Source organism: Macrotis lagotis, chromosome 6 (assembly GCF_037893015.1).
Source record: "Macrotis lagotis isolate mMagLag1 chromosome 6, bilby.v1.9.chrom.fasta, whole genome shotgun sequence".
Taxonomy (NCBI): Eukaryota; Metazoa; Chordata; class Mammalia; order Peramelemorphia; family Peramelidae; genus Macrotis; species Macrotis lagotis.
The window spans coordinates 88,208,471-88,234,613 of record NC_133663.1 but is presented as its reverse complement, the minus strand read 5'-3'; the positions used below and the strand labels follow the sequence as shown (position 1 = coordinate 88,234,613).

At 34.2% G+C, this 26,143-nt stretch overlaps 1 protein-coding gene across 4 annotated transcripts in view; it reads left to right on the top strand.

Moving 5' to 3' along the window:
* BMPR2 (bone morphogenetic protein receptor type 2) overlaps positions 1 to 26,143 on the top strand; it is a 209,241-nt gene that overhangs the window by 40,747 nt on the left and 142,351 nt on the right. The window lies entirely within an intron of this gene.

Below are 26,143 nucleotides of genomic sequence, written 5' to 3'. Positions count from 1 at the left end.
ACAGAACTTTAATGCTCTTTCCCAAATCTACGTATCTCACAAAGGGAATACAAGGAAAGGTCAGAAGAGTATTAAAACAGACCTTTCCCCTAAGGAAATAAAAATACTTAAAGTTGTATGTTAGATATTATGTAAATAATAACTTCTGGTCCCTTGCTAACTTGTAAAATTGATCATTTTAAGAAGTTATTTTTCATTATTTGGGTTTTCAGTACTTGCTTTATTAATTTAACAAATGATAAAGAAATGGTTGAGAAAGATTGAACTGAGGTAAAAACATGCTTGACTTACAGTTCTTTCTTTTATATTGTAAATAATAAAAATTTGCAATATTTTCACAATGTGATGATTTTTATATGTGTAGGATGATAAGAAAATTCATAATGTCCTGAAAAATAGCTTAAAACACCGGTTCTGCAATATTTGTTTATTTCTCTCCTTCGGGAAGAAAGTTGGACTAAGATAATAATAATACCTTCTTATTATGATATTGTAATTTCATTCCTTGTTATGCTCCATTCGACTCAGCAATATTTGAGGCTGGAAATACTGGTTCTTTCTGTGATGTTATAACTTGGTTGTCAACTGTATGGATGGATTTTTTGGTATTAGAGTTGGTGTATAATGTATTGTAGTTGACTTTTCAAAGGATAGCACAGATATAGTTTACTAAGTAACAGAAAATAATCTTTGTTACAGGATATTACAATTGAATCATTACAGAATTATTTCCTCTTCCAAAATGCGTTTATTTCAAAGGCTGTTTTTATTTTCCAGAATTTTCTGCACTAGGAAAAAGAATACTTAACTCCTGACTCCTAGTTCATGATGTAGAACAAAAATTAATGCATAGTTGGAGATAATTTATCATAAAGTACTGTATAGATATGCACTATCAAAATTAATGGTTAAGTTGTAGGTATTTGAAAAACTTACACCTTGTCTATGTGAATTTAAGGCACATATGATTTTTCTACCTGGTGATATATCTGTGGTTGCATATATTCTTCTCTTAATCCTTTCCCATGACAAGAAAATGCTGACCCATACAATGGTTTCCTTTCTTTCTCAGTTGCTTATTCTTATATAGTCACCTTCAGTTAACATTGCAGGGTTTTTGTTCTTATGGTTGGATTCAAGAATTAAAGTGGTATTACTATAGATTCCATAATATCTCCTGTAGAAAAGCATCTCCTAACCAATGCAGTAAATTATTTACAGAGACAGCCTTGGATTGGCAGTGGTTCTCTTATTGTGGAGTGAAAGCTCCCTAAGGCAATGGAACAATTGAGGGCGGAATTAGAACAGAATTTAAATGAAGGAAAGATTTTGTGGCTGTCTGCCAGTGGACCAGACCCTGCTTTCTGAAGTGCTGGCAAGTCTGTTTTTATAATCTGATACTGCAGCAGTGGAAGTTTACACTTCAGTGCTTCTTGTCTTAGTTTATTGATGAGCTAGACTCTATGAGAGCTTCAGCGTCCCCTTAAACACCTTTTGTGGCACTTAATCCTGTCATTTAAAAAGTATTCTATAGTTAAACTTATGAAATACCATTTTTTTGTTAGGTTGCTATTTTTCATCCTAGCCTCTATGTTTTAGATAATGTTGGTTTCTCATTTTTTCTTTTTTTAGGGATTTTCAGATTTTTTGTTTTAATTGTTTCAGATTAGAGTAATTTTCAGTTTCAAAAATTTTGAAAATGTTTATTTCTCAAAGTAAAGACTGACAGAGTGCTATCTGTGGGGTGGGGTGGGGGGAGGGAAGCAAGATTGGGGAAAATTGTAAAACTCAAATAATATCTTTAATAAAAATAAATTTAAAAAAAGATAAAAAAAGAAAATGTTTATTTCTCCAACACTTAATTGTGAGATAGAATTAAATCTTAGAAATAGATTTTTAAATTAGATTTTTTAAAAATCAGTCCAGAGATTACTTTTGTGTGCCAAATATTATTTATTTTTACTCTAAGCAGCAAAATTGATAGTTTTCCTAATTTAATATTTCTAATGACTCCTCTTGCCTACTGTACTGGCTATAGAAGAAGCAAGAAAAATCAAGTAAATTTTGGTTATAATGAGCAAGGTTTTTATTTTAAAAATATTAACCCATGACTTAAAGAGGAGTTAGAGATGGCATGAAAGAAAACAAAAAATGGGAAAAAGCAGCCTGATTGAACCATGAAATCAGTCAGCAAAGAAATATATAAAATTCTTACCCTCTGACTTGAGTACAAAGGATAAGCAAAAGTTTAAAAAAAACAGAACAGAACTGTCTCTGTCCTTTAGAAACTTATATTCAATAGAGGTTGGGGGGGGTAGTTGTCTGGGAAGATAGCCTTGGGGAGGAATGCATCTGCAGTCCTGGGTCTCTGGAGAAGCCTGGGATTTTTTAGAAAGAGATAATAGAACAACCAGTTGTGTATAGAGCAGCTTGTGCAAGACTTCCAGTTGTGAGGGTATTGAGGAACCATGGCATGGGATGTATAGGGCTGGGAAAACACCCAAAGCCTGAGAAAGAACTTGGAACTTATTGCCTGCTCTTTCTGACCCTTTTTGGGAGTTTTCTTGGCAAAGATTATGGAGTATTTGCCATCTCCTTCTCCAGCTCATTGTACAGATGAGGAATCTGATACAGGGCTAAGTGACTTGACTGGGTTTACATAGCTAGTGTTTATGGTTGGATTTGAACTTAGGTCTTCCCGATTCCAGATCTGGTGTTCTGGCCACTGTGCCACTCAGACCTTATTGATATGTAAAAATATGCATTAGAGAACATCCTTAACCATATTCCCACCAATATACAATCTTTAAGAGTCATCTTCCATGAACAGATTGAGTATTCTAGAAAATGGAGTGAGCAGACCTTTGCAGGAGTCATTTAATAATGGACCATTTCACACCTAACTGAAAGAAGCAGAGATATGAAAACTGGAGGTACTTATTATTTGATTACGGAAAAACTATTTAATTCAGTAGGACAAAATACTGCCTTAAAGGCTTTTTTGCATTTGGGTGTCTCCCTTCAATTCATCATTCAAGATTCTTGGGAAGATAAAACAGAAATAACATCCAGTGATCCTCTGATAAGTAATATCAGACAAGGCATAGAACTAGAAGTATGTTTTCCAAAGATATTTGTGACATATGGAAATCTGGAAGAATCTAGGCCAAAAAAGAATTCCCTGAGGATAGTAAGGTCCTCCAGATACTACTCATTTTTGTGGATGACATTGTCCTAATTCCAGCAAGTCTTCCTGGAGGAGATCTATAAGGAGTTTGGGTTATTCCATCCACTTAGGAAAGATCTAATAGATGAAGAATGGTTATTGTCTTGATTTACATGTGCATTTTGAGGGATATCCTTTAGAGCCTTTACAATAGTATGTATAGTATTTTATAAAAGTACTTATGTACAATATTTTACAATAATTTTTATATAGACAATAGAAAGAGTTGGATTCAGAGTTGAGGAGATAGTTTGGGGACTTTAGGGAAGTTTTAAAACTTTTTCTTTTGACTCCCCAGTTTCCCCATGAAAGCAAAGCTCAATTTTATTTCTCTTTAAAAATATTTTTATTAATATCTGTTGTTTTCACATTACCTACTTTTCTTCTTGTATCCTTCCCATCTTCCCTTTCAGAGAAGCAAATCTTATAACAGTTTTTTAAAGAAAAAGAATAGAGAAAAAATCAGCACAATAGATAACATCAAAAAAAATCTGACAATGTATGTATTGTACATTTCTTAAATATCATCTTGGGACTTAATTTATTCTGTATAATTTTGTAATATTTATTTTTATTTTATGGTGTTTCCTTTTACTTTGTTATAGTCATATTTATATATGTATTATAAATATGTATTTTATTTATACTACTTGTTTTTCAGTCATTTCAGTTATTGTCTCACTCTTTGCATACCCTATTTTGGGGGTTTTCTTGTCAAAGATGCTAGAGTGACTTGCCCATTTCCTTCTTTAACAAATGAGGAACCAAGGCAAACAAGGTTAAGTGTCTTGCCCTGGGTCACACAACTAGTAAGTGTCTAAAGCTGGATTTGGACTCATGAAGATGAGTCTTCCTGATTCCAAGCCTAGTACCCCCTAACTACCCTCTTTTATTCTTATACATATATGTGTGTGCCCAACCATGTGCTTAGTTGTTACTTTTGTTTGTCATGTTCTTGAAGAGTACCATAACATCAGAGATGTCATGCAAATAAATTGGATTTAAGTGAGGGAGGGCTGTTCCAAGTCACATAATATAAACAGAGTACCTCTACTTGTTTCAGTTTTTGTATTCTTCTCTTTACTCATATTTGTCAATTCTTATAGCACAGTAATTGCATTCATATAACACATTTTGTTCAGTGTTTCTCCAAACAATGAGCTTCTGCATTGTTTCCTGTTCTTTACTACCACAGGAAACTATCCATATATTATTTTATATTTACATATATCTATATCTGTCTCTGTCTGTCTATCTATCTATCTATCTGTGGAGGCTTTCTTTTTATCAGTGTCATCTTTGGGATACATTTGGGGCAGTAGGATCTTTGGGTCAATAGATATGGACATTTTAGTTCTTTTCAATCAGTTAGTAAATTCTGGTAAGTGCTGAGAATAATAAAAAAAAAAAAAGACAAAAGACAATCCCTAAGCTCAAGGAGCTCACATTCTTACGAGGGAGACAACTTGGAAACATATATACTCAGTAGGAAATAATAGAAGAAAGACACTAGAATTAAGAGGAGTCGGAAAAGACTTCCAGCCAGCAAAACTTTATTAAGCAACAGTCATTTCAGATTAACTTTATTTCCTGTTTTTGAAAAGATCACTAAATTGCCAGATCAGGGGAATACTATAGATATGGTTTACCAAGATTTTAGGAAAGTATTTGACAAAATCTCTGATGCTTTCCTTTTGGAAAAGGGAGGAAAATGTGGCCTAAATGATAATATAGTTAGGAGTAAACTGCTCACTCTCAATCCCCATTTGAAGTGTTGTATTCAATTTTTTGGAAGGACATTGATGAACTGAAGAGTGATTAGAGGAGGTGATAGGTGAGGTGAAGGTGAGGTGAAGGTGAGGTGACTTAACATTAATGCCATTTTGATTGAATGACCTGAAGCTATTTAGCCCGAAGAAGGTGAGGGGAAGGGAGATAGATCTATTATTCTCAAATATTTCAAAAAGGGGCATATGGAAGAGGCATTATTTTTCTTTTCCTTAGAGAGCAGGAAAAAAAAATAGAAATTCTAGAGAGACAAGTTTAAGCTTCTGTTTTAAGGAACATCTTGATAATTAGAACAGCAAAAGGATGTAGAAGATAGAGAACCAACCTCTAATTCAGCAATTACTGGATTAGACTCCATTCTTAATACATAGTAGTTGATGTAACTGTGGATGGGCAGTTGAAGCTCTAGATAGTACAGGTAACTCTTTTAAGACTTTACATTACAGGACAGATGACAATTTGATTGGAAGAGAGTTTACTCACTGAGTGCCATATGCCACTGAAATCACAGATCAAGTCAAAAATAAAAATAAAGTTCCAAAACTGAAATGGACTTTCTCAGGAGGTGATTTCCCCATCACTAGTGATCTTGAAGCAAAGACTGGATAACCACTTGTTAAAGATTCTTGTTTAAGTGTGGATTAATTTCTGAGATCAATTCAATGCTGAAAGTCAGTTATTTTTCGAGACAACATCCTGAGATAATTGTAGTATTTATTGTCTTTGAAACTAAGTCTTGAATATGTTTCTTTGAAGTTTTTATTTTTTCCCTATTTTTATGAGACTATTGAATACAGACAAGGACTTTTTTTTTATACACAAGGTGAGGCAGATTAAAACTGATGGCATCCTTTGTTTTGGAAAGTCTATGATTCATGATGAGTGGGACCTGGGTAACTTTATGAAAAGTGTCTCAACAATGATGTGGGAGTGGGTAGGAAGGTGGAATGAGAGCATGTTATAGCATGCATGGGACAAACAGTATCAGCAAAAAGAAATTATCAGAGAATCGTTGAATAGGGTTTTTTCTGTTTTACCTTCCCAGAAATCTCGATTTTTTGATAGGAGACACTCTGATATATGATTCTGTTATGTTATATGTATGAATATATATGTATATATACATATATAAATAATTTCATTTATCACCTCCATACCTTTGCAGGCTCTTCTACCCTCCCTCTTGTTCCTTCTTTATCTTCACCTCATAGAATCCCTAGATTCCTTCAAAGCATAGTTCAGGCAACACTTCTTACATATGTTCCCCAGTTGTTAGCATCTTCCCCATTATTTTCTATTTATTTAGCTTTGTATATATTATTTCCCCTAGTATTTCTTTGTTTTTCTTTTTGCAAGGCAATGGGGTTAAATGACTTGCCAAAGGTCAAATAGTTGATTATTAAGCATCTGAGGCTGGATTTGAACTCAGGTCCTCCTGATTTCTGGGTCAGTCCTCTATCAATGCCAGTAACTGCCCCTTCCCTCGTATATCTTATGGACAAAATGTTTTAAGTTTTTTTTTGTCTTTGTGACTCCAATGCCTAATAAATAATAGATGCCAAGTAGATACTGAGTGAGTTAGACATCCTATTTCCCCTCATTGATTATTCCCTTTTTTTCCTTTCATTATTTTAAAGAAAAATTCAAGATTTTTCTTCTGAATCAATTATGAACTTCCGAAAACTAAGAAAAACAGTTGAAGTGTTTGCTCAAAGTGAATGAAAGTATGTAACTGTATACTTATGTAACTGCTTGTGAAGCTTCTCTCCAAAAGAGATTTCTTTGGATAGTCATGTCAACCCAACCATGGGAACATTATGGCCTGGTTTTTATTAATCAAATAGCAGGGCAACAGGGTGACTCCTGCTTCCAATAAATTATCTTTAGGAGATATTTTTGAATATTTGTTAATTCTGCAAAATATCTTTCATATAGCCAAAATTGATTAAAGCAGATAGTTGAAGCCACTAACGGTGAATCTTCTTTAGTACAAGAAGGCTAGTTATGAATATTTTTTCCCATGCTGAATTAGGAAGAAATAACTGTTCTAGAGAACACTGCTTTACAAATAATGTAGTTTTCTTCCACCTCTAAAGTTCTACTTCTATTCTTAATCTTAGTGTGGATCCAACTCTGAAATTTTGGAGTATGTTAGTAGAAGATAACTAAGTTTTGATGAAGAATGTGCACCTATTTTTTAGATGGAGAGGGTAATAAATTTTATGCCTACTTTTGAAGACAACAACTGTGTTTGTCACTGTTGATGATACAAATATCAATTTACTTGACAAGCTAGGCTGGATTTTCTTAGATATTAGAATTAAAAGAGATAAAATATCCAACTGTGATTAAAAATATATTATAGTGAATTTAATTAATGGCATTGAGAATTCTTTTCTTTGTGAGGATTTCTGTTTCCTCAAGCACTCTATCTCTCTTTTCCAATCATTTTTTACTGCCTCTTCCTCACATCTGAAATGCTCTTTCAATTCTGCCTCTGCCTTCTTTTACTTCTCAGCTTCCTGCTTTTGCAAGAAACTTTTCGGAGTGCTTTTTCATCTTAGTATCTTCCCTCTGCTATTATCTCCAGTTTATCTAGTATATATTTGTTTTGCATGTGGTTATTTTTCTTTGGTATCTGGCATTAGACTGTGAGATCAGTGAGAGGTGGTGGCTGTTCTTTTGATTGTGTATTTGAGCCTTCTTGGAACAGTGCCTAGCCTATAATGAGCATTTAACAAATGTTTGTGGATTGACTATTCTGCAAATATTTATTAAGGGCCTACTATTGACCAGGCATTGTGCCTAGGCATTAGGGATGGAAAATATGGAATCTATAATCTTAAAAAATATTTTATATTTTTCCAGTTACCTGTAAAAATTTTTAATGTTCACTTAAAAAATTTTTTGAGTTCCAGATTATCTTTCTTGCTCCTTTGTCTGCATCCTCATTGAGAACTCAACCAATTGTTATACATTATATAGGTGCAGTCATGCAAGACATATTTTTATATTAATCATATTATGAAAGAAAATATAAACTAGAAAAAACTCATGAAAATAATAAAGTTAAAATAGTATGATTTGATCTACATCCAGACTCCATCATTTCTTTTTCTGAAGGTGGACAGCATTTTTCATCATGAGTACTTTGGAATTATCTTGAATCATAACATTGCTGAGATTTAGTAAGGTCATTCACAGTTGATGTGGTTCTTCTCACTTCACTTAACATCAGTTCATGTAAATCTTCCCAGTTTTTTTCTGAAAGCATTCCCTTCTTCATTTCTTACAGCACAATGATATTTTATCACAATCATATATCACAACTTATTTATTTATCCTTCTGTTGATGGGCATCCTCTCAATTTCCAGTTGTTTGTTTGTTTTGTTTTTAGGTTTTGGAAAGGCAAACGGGGTTAAATGGCTTGCCCAAGGCCACACAGCTAGGTAATTATTAAGTGTCTGAGACCGGATTTGAACTCCAGGGCCAGCGCTCTATCTACTGCGCCACCTAGCTGCCCCTCAATTTCCAATTGTTAACCACCACAAAAAGCTGTTATAAATATTTTTGTATACATATGTTTCCCTTTTCCTTGATCTCTTTGGGATGCACTTATTAGTATTATAGTGTTATTGCTGGATCTAAGTGTTAAGATGCAAGCAGTAATTCTTGTTTTTCAGTGTTATTTTATTATTATTATTATTTTTTTTAGGTTTTTGCAAGGCAAATGAGGTTAAGTGGATTGCCCAAGGCCACACAGCTAGGTAATTATTAAGTGTCTGAGACCGGATTTGAACCCAGGTACTCCTGACTCCAGGGCCGGTACTTTATCCACTGAGCCACCTAGCCGCCCCTTTTCAGTGTTATTTTAGTTAAATAGCCCAAGGCTATTTATGTATGTATGTTTGTATGAAAAATTGAAGCCTGTATGAGATTTCATATAGAAAATTCAGGCTTATAGATAACATGTTTTAGTATCGAAATAATAGGAATGTAAAAGAAAATTCTGGTTTTAAAAATGTTGTTCATAATTACTTTTGGATTTTGATAAAAGTCTTTTGGGATTTGTTAATTATATTTCTAACTCATATGTTTCCATGGTGCTACACGCATATGCATGTATACACACATATTTGTATATATGTGAATCAAAAGACATTTGTAGATCAAGATGTCATTTGATTTTTTTTCCATTCACTTAAAATTAACTTGTCTCAGAAGAATTAATTATTTCAGAGATGGGTGAAATAAGAGGGAAACAGCATAGAGAATTGGAAGAAGCCCTGATTTAGAGTCAAAGTCAACACACATTTATTAAGTGATTAAAATGTGCTAGGAGCTGGGTTAAATTCTTGAAATATAATTCCTGTAGGAAAGCAGGACAATCCCTACCATCAAGGAACTTACTTTCTATTGGGGAAAGACAAAAAAGGAAACTGAAAGGGGAGAGGTGCATGGTTGAGAACATCTGATGATTCTAGAGAGGAATGAAGAAGTTAAGGTTTAAATCTCAAAGGGATCTCAGAGAGAAATCTAGTCCAATTCCCATGTTTTACATATGTGGAAATGTGAGAGCCGCAGTGACTTACCAAGAATCACATAGCTAGTGTCATGTGAGATTCAGGACTTTTTCTTCAAACTCCAAATCTAATATTCCTTCTAGGCTATCATTAATATACTTTGCTAATCCTAGGTGAGAAAAAGAAAAAAAAAGAGAATGAAGGCATAGTACTTCCTTCATCTAAAATTACCCCAAATTCAATATGTCCAAAGCAAAATTCATTATTTTTCATACCCAGTCTACTCCTCTTCCTAATTTCGTTATTTCTGTCCACAGCACCACCATTCTTCCAGTCGCTGAGGTTTGCCTTGGAGTCCTGGTGTCTCTCTCTGTCCTCTGTCTCTGTCTCTGTCTCTGTCTCTGTCTCTCTCTCTCTCTCTCTCTCTCTCTCTCTCTCTCTCTCACACACACACACACACACACACACACCCCAATCCATCTTTCACAAAAGCTGCCCAAGTGATAGTCCTGAATTAAAGGAATGACCAATCAATAAACCAACAAGCCAGGCACTGTGCTAGCTTCTGAAGGGTACAAAGACAAAAGTGAGTCTGTCCCTTACCTCAAAGTATTTACATTCTCTCTGAGGGTCTCACCCAGTAAAATAAAGAACAAAATTACCATTGAGCTAATTCATAGTTTGACTTTAAGATTTAACCCTTCATTCTCCTGAGAGACCTTTAAGACTTTAAACATAATAAACAGGTGAATATTCACTCAGGATTTTTTATTTGAAGTTTCATATATTGGAATGTCTTAAGAAGGGTCCAACAGGACAGGAACTAGAATAGAACCTAACATGACAGAATCAAAATGAGAATACCAATCGATGGTCTATCACATTGCTTTACCTTAAAATAAAAATAATAAAAACTTTTAAAAATGGAAGTATAACCACAGGGTGATTTAAGTAACATAGGAGGATATACTTTCTGAAATGAAATTAAATTTGTGATTATTTGTCTCATGAGATGAATGTTGGATATTATCTTACCTCTTCCAAATTTTTGCTCTAATTACGTGATTTTCAGTACAGTGGTATCTCAACATTCATGATTAATTTGTTCTGGAGCTCTTGATGAGTGATGAAACTGAGAAGAAATGAATGAATTTTTTCCTTAAGAAATAATGTATTTAGAAGTAATTCATGAAAGTTCCCAGAACTTTCACATTTTATTGATTGCTTTTAAGTAATGAGGTTGTTTTGTAATGCAGAACCATAAAGTTAAATATACATGGATAAAAAAGTAATTAATTACATAAAAATAAAGTAAAATTAACTTCACTTTACCTGTACTGAGAGGAGTTCCCAAAATAATGGGTTGTTGTTTGTCCTTTTTTCTTGAAGAGAACTTTGACATCAGGGAGGTGATGTCATGATATGTAATTGAATTGGATTTGAGCTAGGAGGTTGTACAAAGCCACCAGCTTCACTTTCACCTCTGGAGCCATCCAGGTCCAGTGGTCAGATATAGGATTGGGACAACTGAAGACCTTTTTCATTTAGTGGGAGATCTTGACCTTATAAAGTTAAGATCTTTCCCAGATCACAGTTTGAGGCAAAGCCCAATCAGTGATTAAGGTTAGATAAGGGAGAGATGAGGCAAAGAGGCCAAGAATGACTACTTTTGCTTAGTTAAAAAAAATTAAACTGGGAGGACAAGACTCTTAGTGCTTCTCAGTGGTTGACAGGTAAGAAAGAAAAGAAGCAAAGAATAGCCTCTTCATCATAGTCAAAAAAAAAAATCATTCTGGGAGGGGAGGCCCTCAGAGTTTCTTGCCAGTACAGAAACAATTGCTATTTTCATTCACTCTGAACCAGCCATGGCCCAAAAATGAGCAACTGGGCTTAGCTTTGAGTTTTGCACTATTAGGAAACTGACAGTTGACCTCTGTTTCCTGAATAGAGATGGGGATGAACATGTGTTTGACAAGTGAGGGAAGCATTTTCAGCAAGTTTTATAAGTCTCAAGCAAGTATGGAGTGCTGAAACATTTTTTCTCATTAAAATGCTACTAGTAATGGGTGTGATGAGTTAAGAAGCTGATGAGTATTGGGGTACTGCTGCATTTAAAAATCCATTCTACTTATACCCCCATATCCAAAACCATATTATGAGAGAGAATAGCTTAGAACTAAAAGAAGAGATTAACTGGGATTTTTTTTTAAAGAGCATTATATTGGCATTCTCACAGCTATTTGGGGATTGGACACTACAAAACTCCTCTCTCACTGTTTGATCACTCTTCTCTAGTTCTAATAGTACATAAGAAATTGTAAGCTGTTTATCATATTATAAGCCTTTTAGGTAATGTAAAATATGTTAAATATTTTCCTTTTTCTTTTTTGAGTAGTGTACTTTAAAATAGTTTAACAAGTGTTACACACATTGCTTCATTATACAGAAGTTTGAAAACCCAAGGTACATGTGTTCAGTTTTGATTCTGTCACTTCATTAGGAATATGATTTTGGTTAAGTCACTTAACTCTCTTGGCATCAGTTTCCTCATTTGAAAAATGAAGATCCCCTCCAATTTTCCTACCCAGCTAAGTTGTTGGAGTGTTAAGTGAAGTATGCATGTGAAAATGCTTTTGTAAATTAGAACAGTATACAATTGGAGATTTTTAATTTGAAATTAAGACATTTAAAATTCATCAACCAGCTACCTTCTGTACTAGAAAAATATACAATCTTTTGTTGTAAATTTGAATTAAATACTGATGTTACCATTGTAGTGTGTATGTTAACTACTTAGTTCTTAAGGTTTTTGTAGAAGATTTTAAGCCTATATTTGTATGTTTATGTATGTGTACATGTATACCTATATAACATGATATAGATGATATATGTATGATATATAATTGTATATAATTAACATTTGTTGTTATTATGTACTAGATGGAATTAAAATACCATCCAACACTTAATCCCACATAGTTGATGCTCCTTTGCAAGTGTTTATATAAAGAATAGCAAAAAAAGAATGAGAAAGCAGCCTGAGTTATCTCTCTTTTCTGACAAGTAACTGCTGCCTTCTACTGTTTGACTACAATTGGGGAGGTCCAGCTCCTTGTACTTCCCTTCATTCTGCTCCTGCTTATCCTGCTGCTTTTCTGCATCATTAACCTAATGTGTGTATTGTCAGTGTCTTTGCACTCCCTGTCCACTAAGACAAGTTTAAGGGCCAATTCAGTGCAGCTGTAGAATAATTTCCCTTTCCTTCAAATATCCAACTTTTAAAGCTAATATTTAGTGCTGTTCTTTGACTACAAAATTATTCTAATTAGTTGTTACACATGTTGGTTTAAATAAGCCACCAACTGAATAACCAATTCTTTTTGATACACATATAAAGTAACTAGTCCTATAGTATAACTTACCTAGCTATATTGCCATAACTTGAATAAGAGTAACATTGCTAGAAATGATACTTGTACCATTATTTTGATGCAAATTTTGATTTTTCTGGCAAGTTTTAAAAATAGCAGTACTTGGGGCGGCTAGGTGGCTCAGTAGATAGAGCACCAGCCCTGGAGTCAGGAGTACCTGGGTTCAAATCCGGGGCCTCAGATACTTAATAATTACCTAGCTGTGTGGCCTTGGGCAAGTCACTTAACCCCATTTGCCTTGCAAAATAAAATAAAATAATATAATAGCAGTGCCTGAATATTATTCATATTAAGGAATTACAAATTAATTTAAAAACTACTCTTGTTAGAAAATCATTTTGAATTCACTGGTAGTTTTTTTTGTTTGTTTTTTAGGTTTTTGTAAGGCAATTGGGGTTAAGTGACTTGCCCAAGGCCACACAGCTAGGTAATTATTAAGTGTCTGAGACCGGATTTGAACCCAGGTACTCCTGACTCCAGGGCCTGTACTTTATCCACTACGCCACCTAGCCGCCCCTCACTGGTAGTCCCCCCCCCCCCCCCACTGGTAGTTTTTTAAAGTTACTCATTGATTAACATTTGGTTTTCCATTTTTGTGAACTCCATTGTCATTTCAGTGAATTATCAATACCAAAAAGAGCATGACTCTGCAGGTCAGTGGAGCTTGGCTAGTGGTTAGTTACAGGCAACTACAGCACCTTGGAGCCTAGACCACTTTTTTCCAAATTTTATTGGAGGAACTCCAGGAAATGATGCACTAGGACTGTTTCTCTGAGGTTGCCTGCTAGGCTGCAGTCACTACAGGAGTCACATTCGCTCTTGGAGGATGTGCCAACTGAAATACATGACTCCATGTTGTATAGACTGCCAGCCCCTCGTCTGTGAAGTGTTTGTATGTGTTTCACTAGACGGCTCCTAGATATAGCATAGAGCTCTGGCCAGGGAGCTCACAGCTCTTTGCTAGTTCTCTGACTCTGGAGAGACCCTGTAAAGTGTTGTTGTAAGGAGCAAATGGGATAATATTTGTAAAAAAAAGTCCTTAGCTCCTGAATTGGCTCATTTTTTTTTTCTGATATTCGAGGGAAATCATATCCCCCAAGGCCAAGAATTCCCACAGCATCCCCAGAAGTTCTTCTCTGGATGAGGTGGTGAGAAGGACATCTTTGTCATGTCATCTTCCATTTGGTATCACAGTCTTCTTTGACAAACAATATCACTAGTGTACCCAGCTCAGAATAGGCATCACATAAATACAAATTCTTTCTCTTAATCAAAAAAAAGAAATCTTCATCTATCTCATAATTTCTGTATTGATAAAAACATCCAATATTTTGAAAATAGTATTGTTTTATTGTAAACCTTAAGCTCTAGAGTGAGCTGATGAAGTATAGCAATATAAGAAATCTTACTTCAGAAATGAGAGATTAAAGTATCAGGTGTTTGTGTCAGGAGTGTTCTAGGGGCAGCTAGGTGGTGAGGTGGATAGAGTCACCCTCCCTGGAGTCATCTGGCCTCAGACACTTAATACTTAGCTGTGTGACCTTGGACAAATCACTTTTAACCCCATTGCCTTGCAGAAACCAAGAGAGAGAGAGAGAGAGAGAGAGAGAGAGAGAGAGAGAGAGAGAGAACAAACGCGTGAGTGTGTTCAGATCCTTGTATTGTTAAAGAGACATTCAACATGACCATTTTTTTTTTGCTATTGACACTGTCACTTCTTTTGGTAATAGCAACTTTAGTTGCTTTTATGATTACATGAAATAAGACGCACATCTCAATCATAATCCAAAGTCTTTTTGACATTAGAAGTCTCTTGTTTATGGGATTTCCTTGCAACTAAAGAGCTCTTTTTAGCCCTAGAGTACCTATGGCGCCTATATTTTAGGAGGAGACTGTTTGCAGTCCTGGTGAAGCATCCATAATTCTTAAGAACTGCCAGTACCTCATTAAGTGTATGAATCTTGGATTCTAGCCAGATATTCTAAGAGTTGGAGGCCTAGGCATTCACTGAGATCTGAGGGAAAGCAGTTGGGAAAGGAAAAGGGGGGAAGGGAAATCGAAAGGAAGAAAAGATTTCTTTACTCAATGACTTGTGTTTTATTGTGTTGTGTGCATTTAGTTGAGCTCCTAGAATGAACATAGCTCCTAAAGTCCTTCCACTTCTTGTTTGACAGAATCCATATCTTACCCCTTTCCCTCCCTCTCCCATGCTTAATGAGACAGTCTTTGTAACGGAACTTTAGTAACAAATTGTTAACCACAGTGATTCTTTTCAGACTGATGAGTATGATTAGAAGTGATACTTTAAAATAACCTTTCCCACATTAACAGAATAAGGATTCTTGTTAGAGTTATTAAACTCTTGTTAGAGTTTTAACCTTAAGGTATATTGATACTAAATCTCCACAGGACCACAATGTTCTCTCATTTTGAACTGCCTTTCTTTTGTTACAAAGGAGGGTCTTGAGAGTCTTAACTTAAAAAAAAAATCAAGACATATTAAAAGTCAAAATCAAAAGTATATGTATGTGAGTAAAAGTATTTTAGAAAGTAAAGAAATATAGGTATAAGTATAATTTGAAAACTGGTAAGTTTTTGACCGAAAATAATGCATCTGTAGGTTTTCAGTAAAGTATAAAATTAAATCTTTATTTCATCTATAATGTGTAACATGAATGACTTGGAGTGAAAGTTTTTAGTTATATGCTATGTTTTACTAACAGTTTAAATGATTAAAATCATATTTGCTTATATACATTCTAGATTTTAAAAAGCAGTTGAAAAACTCAATAATGTTTCAGTGGTTTAGAAAAAGATTGTATATAAATGTAAAATGTGTTTACAGGAATCTATTTTGATATAGTTTGTGATTCCTGTATTGCATATTATTGATAATAATAGATAATAATTTTTATAGCATGTAGAGGACAGCAAAGGATATGTCATGTCAAATGTTATGAACTATTCAGATATAAAGTTTACAATGAGGCTATCACAGTATGAAGGCATCTTAGATTAGTTATTTATTGTTCTATTTGTTGTGTGATTATAATGTGAAATTATCTAATTGAATGGCTTTGAAGAAGGTTACTTAGTCTAATTTAGTCTTTTTTTTCTCTTTTCCCAACTGCTTCTCAAAAAAGAACTTTATGCTTGAGAAGTCTTAAAAATTAGCAATAGCTTGATTTGTCAGAACTATCAGCAGGGATATTTTTTTTTTGTGTTCCACATTATAAAAACTGATTCAGATTTTTCAATTTTATCCTTAATATTTTGTGAGTTCATTCTGAGGGGAATTGTAATATCTAGGAAAATTGTAGACCATTAACATATCTAATGGTTCTTTTCTGTCTTAGCAAAATGCTTTTATCCTTGATATATATTGTATAGTTTTGTTTATAACTTTTCTGTTATATTTTTAAGTCACAGAAAATAAGTCAGAGTTTAAAATTACTCACTAGTCTTCTTGTAGAAATGAACAAATGAATGAAGAAACATTTATTAATTAACAATTAATTAATTAATTCCCTGTTTTGTGTACTAGATATACAAAAGCTAGAAAAATAGTTCTTGCCCAAGGAGCTAACATTTTACTGAGTAAGACAAATAGTGATGTGTTGGCTAGGGAAGAGTGAAGTAACCAAATGCTAAATTAGATCACTATTACAAAATAGCTTCTATAAAATACTGTTCATTGTTGCTGTCTCAGAATAGCTTTCCAATTTAATGGCTTCTGATTATTGATCTTCCCAGCCAGGATGTTGAAAGTTCTTTTTTAAAAAGCATTGAAGAAGGAGCGTTCTCTGTAGATGCAAAAAGGGGCACTTGAAATTTAGGAAACTCCTCAATGATTGCTAGTATAACTGGGATTATAGATTTCAGTATCAGTTGCAATTGCAGCATTCAACTATGTCCTGGTTTTTCTTTTATTCTTACAGTGCAAGATTATTTAACACTGTGCTATTTCTTAGACTGTTCTTTTTTGTTGTTGTTGTTTAGGTTTTTGCAAGGCAATGGGGTTAAGTGGCTTGCCCAAAGCCACACAGCTAAGTAATTATTAAGTGTCTGAGACTGGATTTGAATTCAGGTACTCCTGACTCCAGGGCCGATGCTCTATCCACTGTGCCACCTAGCCACCCCATTGTGCTATTTCTTAATGTGGTGTTTCCGTGTCTCTAGATGTGATGATCAGTGTTGTTATTTGCCAATTTGGAAGTAGAAGACATACTTTGCACCTGAAATTCATAGCCAACTGATAGTCTACTAAATTTGTTTTTCAGATGAGTTACTTAGAGTATATAAAATCTGGGGCCAGTTTCACTTAAAATCTGCTTGTTTTTAAAAAATAAAACCTAAATGTCCTGGCAATCATCTTATTCCTACATAAGTAATAAAAATTAAAGCTAAAATCCTGTGTCAACATTACTTTAGATTACCCTATTTTCCAATTGAATGATAGCTCCTTTCCAGAAGCAAGTTGATGTTATTGATATGGTTTCTTTCCCCATAGCAAGAGGCAAAAAAGTAAATGTAGGATGTGGGAGGAGATTTGTGCTTCTGCCAGAATAGCAGAGTATTACCTGGTCTGATGTCGGGGGTGATCTGGTATCGTGAGCCCTCACCAATGTGAAGCCACCTTGTTGCCAGAATAGAATAGTTTTAGGGGCTGCTAGGTGGCACAGGATAGAGCACCGGCCCTGGATCAGGAGTACCTGAGTTCAAATACGACCTCAGATACTTATTAATTACCTAGCTGTGTGCCTTGGGCAAGCCACTTGACCCCATCTGCCTTGCAAAAATCTAAAAAAAAAAATCCAAACACAGAATAGAATAGTTTAGGTTGCAGTCCTGCTGTTTACATTCTAATGGGGAGACAATTTGTAGGTAACTAATGTTATTTCCCTATAAATTTTGTATTTAGGATATAGAGATATTTATAAAACTTAGCCCCAGTTCATCTTTCTTCTGATTCTACCTGCATTGATTTTATTTGTATAAAAGTATTTTAATTTTATATAATAAAATTTTTCTTTTGATATTTAAAATCCTTTTTATTCAGTGTCTGGTTATGTTTATGGTTCTTTTAAAGAGAATTTTGAAGTTTTCCTTGAAAAATCTTTTTCTTTTTTTTTTTTGCTGGTCAATGGGGTTAAGTGGCTTGCCCAAGGCCACAAAGCCAGGTAATTATTAAGTGTCTGAGACCCGGATTTGAACCCAGGTACTCTTGACTCCAGGGCCGGTGCTTTATCCACTGTGCCACCTAGCCACCCAAAAAATCTTAAGGCATATCATTTGTTGATTTTATTTTGACTGTGCTACCCTAGTAAAGGTGAAAAATTTTGTTATTCCACCCATCAAGTAAATAGAGGTTCTTATGATTTTCACAATGTGATCTTATATTGCGCCCGAATGAAATATTAAATGTTAAAGTCTAAAAGGGAGCTATAGTAATCAGGACTTTAGTTCAGCTTTTTTTTACTTTCCATTCCACTAGGAAGAAGTCTTGAGGAATATGCTCATAATTAGAAGAGGTCAGCCCCATCTCTTTCTCTAGATGTGATGATCAGTGTTGTTATTTGCCAGATTTTGTGGGAGATTCCCTGGATTATTTTCTGAATCGTTGCCCATCTAACAGCTAGGATTCCAACTCTGCTTTGGATCTCTGCTTTCAGGAAGTCTTTGCCCTCAGTTTAAACTTCTAACTCTGTCGGGGACACATTGAAACTTGAGCCACATTGAACTTAAAGCCATTCCTACGTCTTTTGATTTGATTTTAGCCATGCTGTTATGTTTCTGCTGACCTGCCCCCCCCCCCAATAACTTAAAGGCCTCCTGATAAAAGTCTGAATCTTAGGCAGTTGCAGCTTTTAATTTTTCTACCGAAGTACTGTTTTTCTATGTAATGTCAATTCACAACCAATTAACTAGAGTAAGATTGCTCTTTGCATTTGCTCTGTACTTAATTTCATTACAGCCTGACAGCCCTGGGTGGAGTGTGTATGTTAGTGGCCAATCTCTTTTGTCCTCATTGTTTTGTTTTACAAGAGGGAAAATTGTTTTAGTTCTAGGTACCACATTTTAGTGTGTGTGTGTGTGTGTGTGTGTGTGTGTGTGTGTGTGTGTGTAGGAATACTACATTTTAGAAAGGACATTGGCAAACTGAAGTGTATCCAAAGGAAGTTGACCAGTATGGTGAGAGACCTCAAAAACTGAAATATCTGAAGATGTTTGGCTGGATAAGAAAAGACTTTATATGGGGCAAAAATAGCTGTCTTCAAGAATTTGAAGAATTTGCTCAACTAGGAGCAGTACATTGAAGTTGCAAAGAGATAGATTTTCTGTTGATATTAAAAAAAACATATTGGAAGTCTTCAAGAAAAGACTGAATGATTTCCTTGTTGGAGATATTGCAGATGAGATCCTTGTAAAGGTAACTAACTGGATGAGAAAGTCTCTGATTGCATATTCTTTGATGAGTAATCTCTAACCTCCCTGGGAGGTTGTAATCTTCATCATAGCCATATAAGGTCCTCTTTATTCAACCCCAGCTGCTGTTAGGGCTTCATCTAAATTACCTAGTTTTTGTAATTTGTCATGTATGCTTTTTTGCATATGTAGTGTTTCCCTGATATCTATTTTTGTCTTAATATCCCCAGAGTTCTGTAACAAAAATAATCCATTATCAGACTCATACCTAAAGCTTCTTTAGCTTGGTATGATCAGAGTTTTCACTGTTTTGGCATAGTCTTTGAAAATTTAGGCTCAATATATCAAGATCAGCTCAAGATAGGTACGATTTAGACATAAAGGGAGAATTAAGCAAATTAGTGGATCATGGAAGAATTTACCTGTCAGATCTATGAATAGGGGAAGAGTTCATCACCAAAGAAAAAGGTTCACAGGAAGTAAATTGGATAATTTTGATTATAAAAAATTAAAAAGTTTTTTGCACAAAGAAAACAAATACAACTAAAAAAGAATAGGATAAAGATGGGAGAAAATCTTTTTAGCAAGTTTCTCCAATAAAGGTTTCATTTCTGACATATTTAGGGAATAGACCAAATATACAAGAAAAAAAACATTCCTCATTGATATATTTTCAAAGGATGTGAATGGAAAGTTTTCAAGGGGAACAGTTATCAATAGATACAAAAAAAATGCTCTAAAGCAGAGATCTAACCCATGGTATCAACTTCATGGACAGGGAAATGTTTAACAAAATAAATAAAAATATAGTACTACATAGATAATGATAACATATGGTTTTCTCTGTCTTATAGGACTCCTTATATTCAGTTTAGTGGACCCGTTTTCTGTTTGGGTTTGCTATCACTGCTCTAAGTAACTAATAATTATGGAAATTCAAATGAAAACAACTCAAAGGAACCACCTCATATCTGTCAGATTGGCTAAGATGAGAAAAAAAACGAAAATGATAAATGCTGGAGGACATGTGGGAAAATAGGAATACGCTGTTGATAGAGCAGTGAACTAGGTCACTCATTCCGGAAAGTAATTTGGAACTATATCCAAAAAAACTATTAAGATACACACACACACACACACTCTTCATTTTTTATGGGTTTTTTTTGCAAGGCAATTGGGGTTAAGTGGCTTGCCTAAGGCCACACAGCTAGGTAATTATTAAGTGTCAGAGACCAGATTTGAACCCAGGTACTCCTGACTCCAAGGCTGGTACTTTATCCACTACACCACCTAGCCGCCCCCACGCACACTCTTTTGATCCAGTGATTCCACTATTAGATCTGTACACAGAAGAAATAACAAAATAAGAAAATGACTTATACTTAACAAAAATATTTATAGCTATTCTTTTTGAGGCAGTAAGTAATTTGGAAACCAAGTAAATGTCATTAATTAGGGAATGGCTGAACAAGTGGCTGTGTGAATGTGAATATAATGGAATATTATTATGCTGTAAGAATAAGGAAAGAAATGTTTTCATAAAAAAACTGGAAAGCTGATACAAAGTAAAATGATCAAAACCAAAAAAACAATTAGTACATCAATTAGCAATATTGCAAAAATTTAGTAACTGATTAATAACAATGTTCATTGTAATTCCAGTCATGTTGAAACAAAGAACTGGTGGACTCAGAAATATAGAATGAAGCATATTTTCTCCCTTTCTCCCCTTTTGGACACAGTTAACGTGGAACTTGGGTTTCATAGCTAAACATTTTTAATGAATTTTATTCTTAATGAGTAGCAGGGAGGAGAGAGAAAATTTGGAAATCAAAGTAAAATTGAATAAAAAACAAAAGAAAAACCTAGCATCACTACCACTTCATTATTATAGGAGTTTTAAGATTTCAAACTGGAAAGGACCCTTGGGAGGTCATCTAGCCTAATTTTTTCTTTTTGTAGAAGGGAAACTGAGGCCCAGAGACTAAATGACTACAAAGGAAGTAAATAAGTAGCAAAGCCATGATTTGAATCTGAATTTCCTGGCTCTAAATCCAGTACTTTTCCTATAATAACTTGCTGTTTCTCAATGAGACATCACAGTAATGGTTTTATGGAGGAACTTAGCATACATAATACAGTTAGAAAGAACACCGAATTTGTTCACATCTTGATTCTGTCTCTACTTGTGACATCTTAGATAAGTCACTTGTGTTTTCTCTGATCTTATTTGTTTATATGTAAAATGGAGAGATTGCATTGGAATTTATATTATCTCAGGCAGAAGTAAAAAAACCTCACTGGGCAGTCTTTTCTGTAACATTCCTCACAAATGAACGAGCCTCTACTTGGAAACTTCAGGAATGTGGAACTTCCATACCTTAGGATATATTATGTTCTATTTTTCGATCAGCCTTAAATTTTTAAGAAATTTTTTCTTTAAGTTGAACCAAAATGTGCGTCTTCACAACTTCTTGTTCCTAATTATTCCATCTGGGTCCAAGTTGCAGAAATCTTCTGTGACAAACTTTCAAATATTTGCAGAAATGAGAGTGTACTAATTTCTTATTTTTTTCCTTGAGCCTAAATATCCTCATTTCTTCAAAAGATGCTTGTAAGACATGGTTTTCACTCATCATCACTTTGTCTGCCATTCTCTTCTCTGTGTGGATTCCAGTTTCTTATAAAATATAATTACTAAAGTGTTCATTCAAATTTCCACTCAAAGTTTATGAATTCTGGCTTCCACAGAAGGTCTTCACGTCTTATCTGGAAAGTGAGCACAGTCCCATGAGACTGAAATATTTTTAGTTGCCTAAGATTGCTCTCTAGGTACAGCTGGCTAATCCATTGTGGTTTGGTCCTTCTTAAGGTAAACAGTACAAAAAATATCAGTAAGCAAATTAGAACATTGTGTACTTTGTAATTGGACAAATAAGTATTATTCTTTGTTCACTGTGCCATTCCAAGTTGAAGTGGGGTTCCTATAGTTTATGACTTGATAACTTCACATAGCTTTCTTACATATGTTTTCATACTATTGAATGGCCAAATGCAAAGTAGCCTAGTGTAGGGAGGAGGTTTGAACTTAAAATTTTTGTTGAAAATAGTATGAATAGATGTAAAGAGACCTTTGGAGATTGTTAGCAGTTTGACTAACTGCTTGCATGGAAAGTGAAGCCTGTGAAGTCATGATAAATATTACTCAATTTTGTTTTGTACCATTTATAGAGGAGTGGTATGAGTGTTTTTTCCCCCTTAGTGATGTTTTTACCCCATTCGTAGATCTTTTTTTCCCATTCATAGATCTTTAAAAAAACATTTTAATTGTATTTTTGTATTATATCGCTTGAAACAAATAAGCATAAATCATAGTAGAATTCATTGGCCAACCTAAAAGCTTCTTATTGGTTATTTAATCAGGTAGCATTTCAGATTCACACATTAAATATATGGGGCATTTCCCAGGTTCTGTAATCAGTCTTTTCTCTCTTAATTAAGAAACAAGCAGCAAGCTAGTGTATAGAACTAGAAAGGAAGTAGGAAGAAAACAGATGTTTTTCTTTTAGTATTTCACTTGAACTGTTGGGATCACAGGACTTAGCATACAGTTATCAAACAGTGGGTCAGATTTATTCTTATGTGTAAATATATCTTTTTAAAACTGAAATCAATGGGGTATCTTCTCATGACGGAGGTGTGATGAATTAAGAACAAACATATAAACAGATCATTGCCCCCAGAATAGGGCAGTCTTTAATTTTCAAAGATTTCAAAAATTTGTTGGTACTTTGGATGTTTAAATCTTGAAACCTTATTTTCTAATGGAATCCATTCCAAAAATAGATTATGAGCTAAGTGTTAGTGATACAAAAACACAAAGGAAACAGCAAGAAATTTTTAAAAAGCAAAGGGATTTTTTTTGTTTTGATATTGCCTAAATTTGCCTCTGTATTCCTTCTTTCCTTTTCTCTGAAATACATCCCACATAACAAATCCTTTTTTTTTAATTTTTTAATTTTTAAAATTTTTTTAGGTTTTTGCAAGGCAGTGGGGTTAAGTGGCTTGCCCAAGGCCACAGCTAGGTAATTATTAAGTGTCTGAGGCCGGATTTGAACTCAGGTATTGCTGACTCCAGGGCCGGTGCTCTATTCACTGCACCACCTAGCCACCCCACAAATACTTTTTTTTAAAAAGAAAATTTTAATTAATTTAAAAGCAGAAGAGGGAAAAAAACCCCATCAAAGCAGAGCAATACACTGAAGAAGAAAAACTGACACTATATTTAAGTTTCACATCTGTGGACCCTCCCTGCCCTTACAGGATTGAAGAAGTATCTTTTCATATATCTTCCTTAAGGCCTTCTTTGCTCTTTGTGATTTTTTTTTACCTTTCATTTTTTAAAAATTTTAAAATAAATTTTTACTGATGTCTTTAAATCACCACAATTTTCCCAACACTCCTCCCTCCTTCTCTAAGAGAATACTCTTTAAGAAATAATATTTTTTAAATATTAAAAAAAGGGAAAAAGTCAGCATAATTGTTCAGTACATCAAAAAAAATCTGAAAAAATATAGAGAATATAATAATTTTGCTATTCCCACTTCTGCACAGACACATGGTGGAAGTATCTTCTCAAAGATTTTCATTTTAGCTAAACTTGTTCCTCAATTTTGCAACAGTCACTTTTGATTTTTTTGGGGGGGGGTGATTCTTTATGTTTACATTTTTGTGATCATTGTATATATTGTTTTCTTGGCTCTGCTTTCTTCATGTATCAGTTCTTGCAAGTGTTTCTATGCTTCTCTGTATTTATCATATTCATTGGGGTTTTTTTTTGTTTTTTTTGCAAGGCAAACCGGGTTAAGTGGCTTGCCCAAGGCCACACAGCTAGGTAATTATTAAGTGTCTGAGACCGGATTTGAACCCAGGTACTCCTGACTCCAGGGCCGGTGCTTTATCCACCACGCCACCTAGCTGCCCCCTCATTGTTTCTTAAAGCACAACAATATTCCATATGTACCATCATTTTTATTTAGCCATTCCCCAAACAGTGGATACCTACTTTATTTCCAGTTTTTTTTTGCTGCTTGAATTTTTTTCATATATGAGACAACACTCTCTTTATTCATCAAGAGGTTGGTGATGTAGGACTGAAACAGCATAGAAATTAGGAGCTGGCTATCTGGGAAACATTTGCATGGAAATAGCTTTGCAGTAGTGGAGGATGGAGGATGGAGGATGAAGACAGGAGAAAGTGGAAGGATATGAATGAGGCATTCACAGTAGTCCAAGCAGGTGTTAATGAGAGCTGATCTAGAGTGGTTGATATAGACATATGATGGATTCAAGTGATATTGAAGAGGTAGAATGGATAGTATTTGATAAATGATTGTAGATGAAAAATAGAGGGAAAGAAAAGTAATGTGTGGACCCAGTATTGAAAATTTGTTTTGGGGAATTTTGTTGTGGATATTTCTTTTATCATCAGAGCATCACTCTGGGAGATGATGAACCTTTTTCCAGTTTCAAATTTTTATGAGTTTGTTATTTTATGTTTTAAATTTCCAAAAACTTTACTCATTCAAATGTATATATGTATGAGGGGAGGCTAGGTGGTGCAGTGTATCCACTGCACCGGCCCTGGAGTCAGTTCCAATCCAGTCTAAGACACTTAATAATTATCTAGCTGTGTGTCCTTGGGCAAGCCACTTAACCCCGTATGCCTTGCAAAAAACCTAAAAAAAAAGTATATATGAAAGTAATTTATAAAAGCAATAATAAATGAAATTTTAATAATCTATTCTTTCTTAATATTCAATCTCCCTTCCTTTGATATGAATAATCATCATAATTAAGAAATGTTTTGATGATGATTTTAGTCCATGAAACTCAAGAAATTAGTTTAAAAACTTCTAAAATTTTTAACATTTAAAATGTGGTAATTTGTGCAGTCATAGTATTAAATTAAAATCATTTTGATGAATATAATATAAAAGCCCAATTAGAATTACATTCTAGGACTGGATTAAGGTGCCTAATTTTTTTTTGGAAAAATGACTTAGAAAAACTGGAAATGTATTAGTTGATAGGAGTTAAAATGATGACAAAATTGGAGAATAAGATATGAGAAATATTGAAGGAAAATATTTTTTAGACTTTTTCCAGTGCATTTATAACTTAAGTAATTTATACTTTTTGTCTAAGAAAAGACAAAATTGAAAAATAACTGACCATTCTTCACTGAAAAAAATATATATGTGTATGTGTGTATGTATAAAAAAAGACTCTGACCTCAGAAGGTTCTACATTATTTAAGAACTGAGTAATACATAAGATTGTTCCTGAGAAACTTGTAGAAATACAAATTTTTGAGAGTAATTTTAGTTACTGACGATTTAGCGGAAGCTGGATTAGATTTTAGGGAATGATGTACAATTGCTTGTCAAGGATGAGTTTAATTAAATGGACTGTCGATTCTCTTCTAGGTCTTAGGTTTTATAACTTTAGAGAGCAGATTACTCTTCCCAAATTAAAGATAAGTAACCTAAACATTCCAAGAAGGGGATAAAATATCAATATGACTTATATCCAATATGACATAACAAGTACTTTCAGAAGATTAAAAAAAACCTCTTTCACAACAGTTTTAAATGAGGTCTAAGGAGAAAGCTTATAATCAGGGAGGTATAGATAATAAGATTTTACAGGATGCCTTTTAGTTCTCAGATTCTTAATAAAAAGTAAT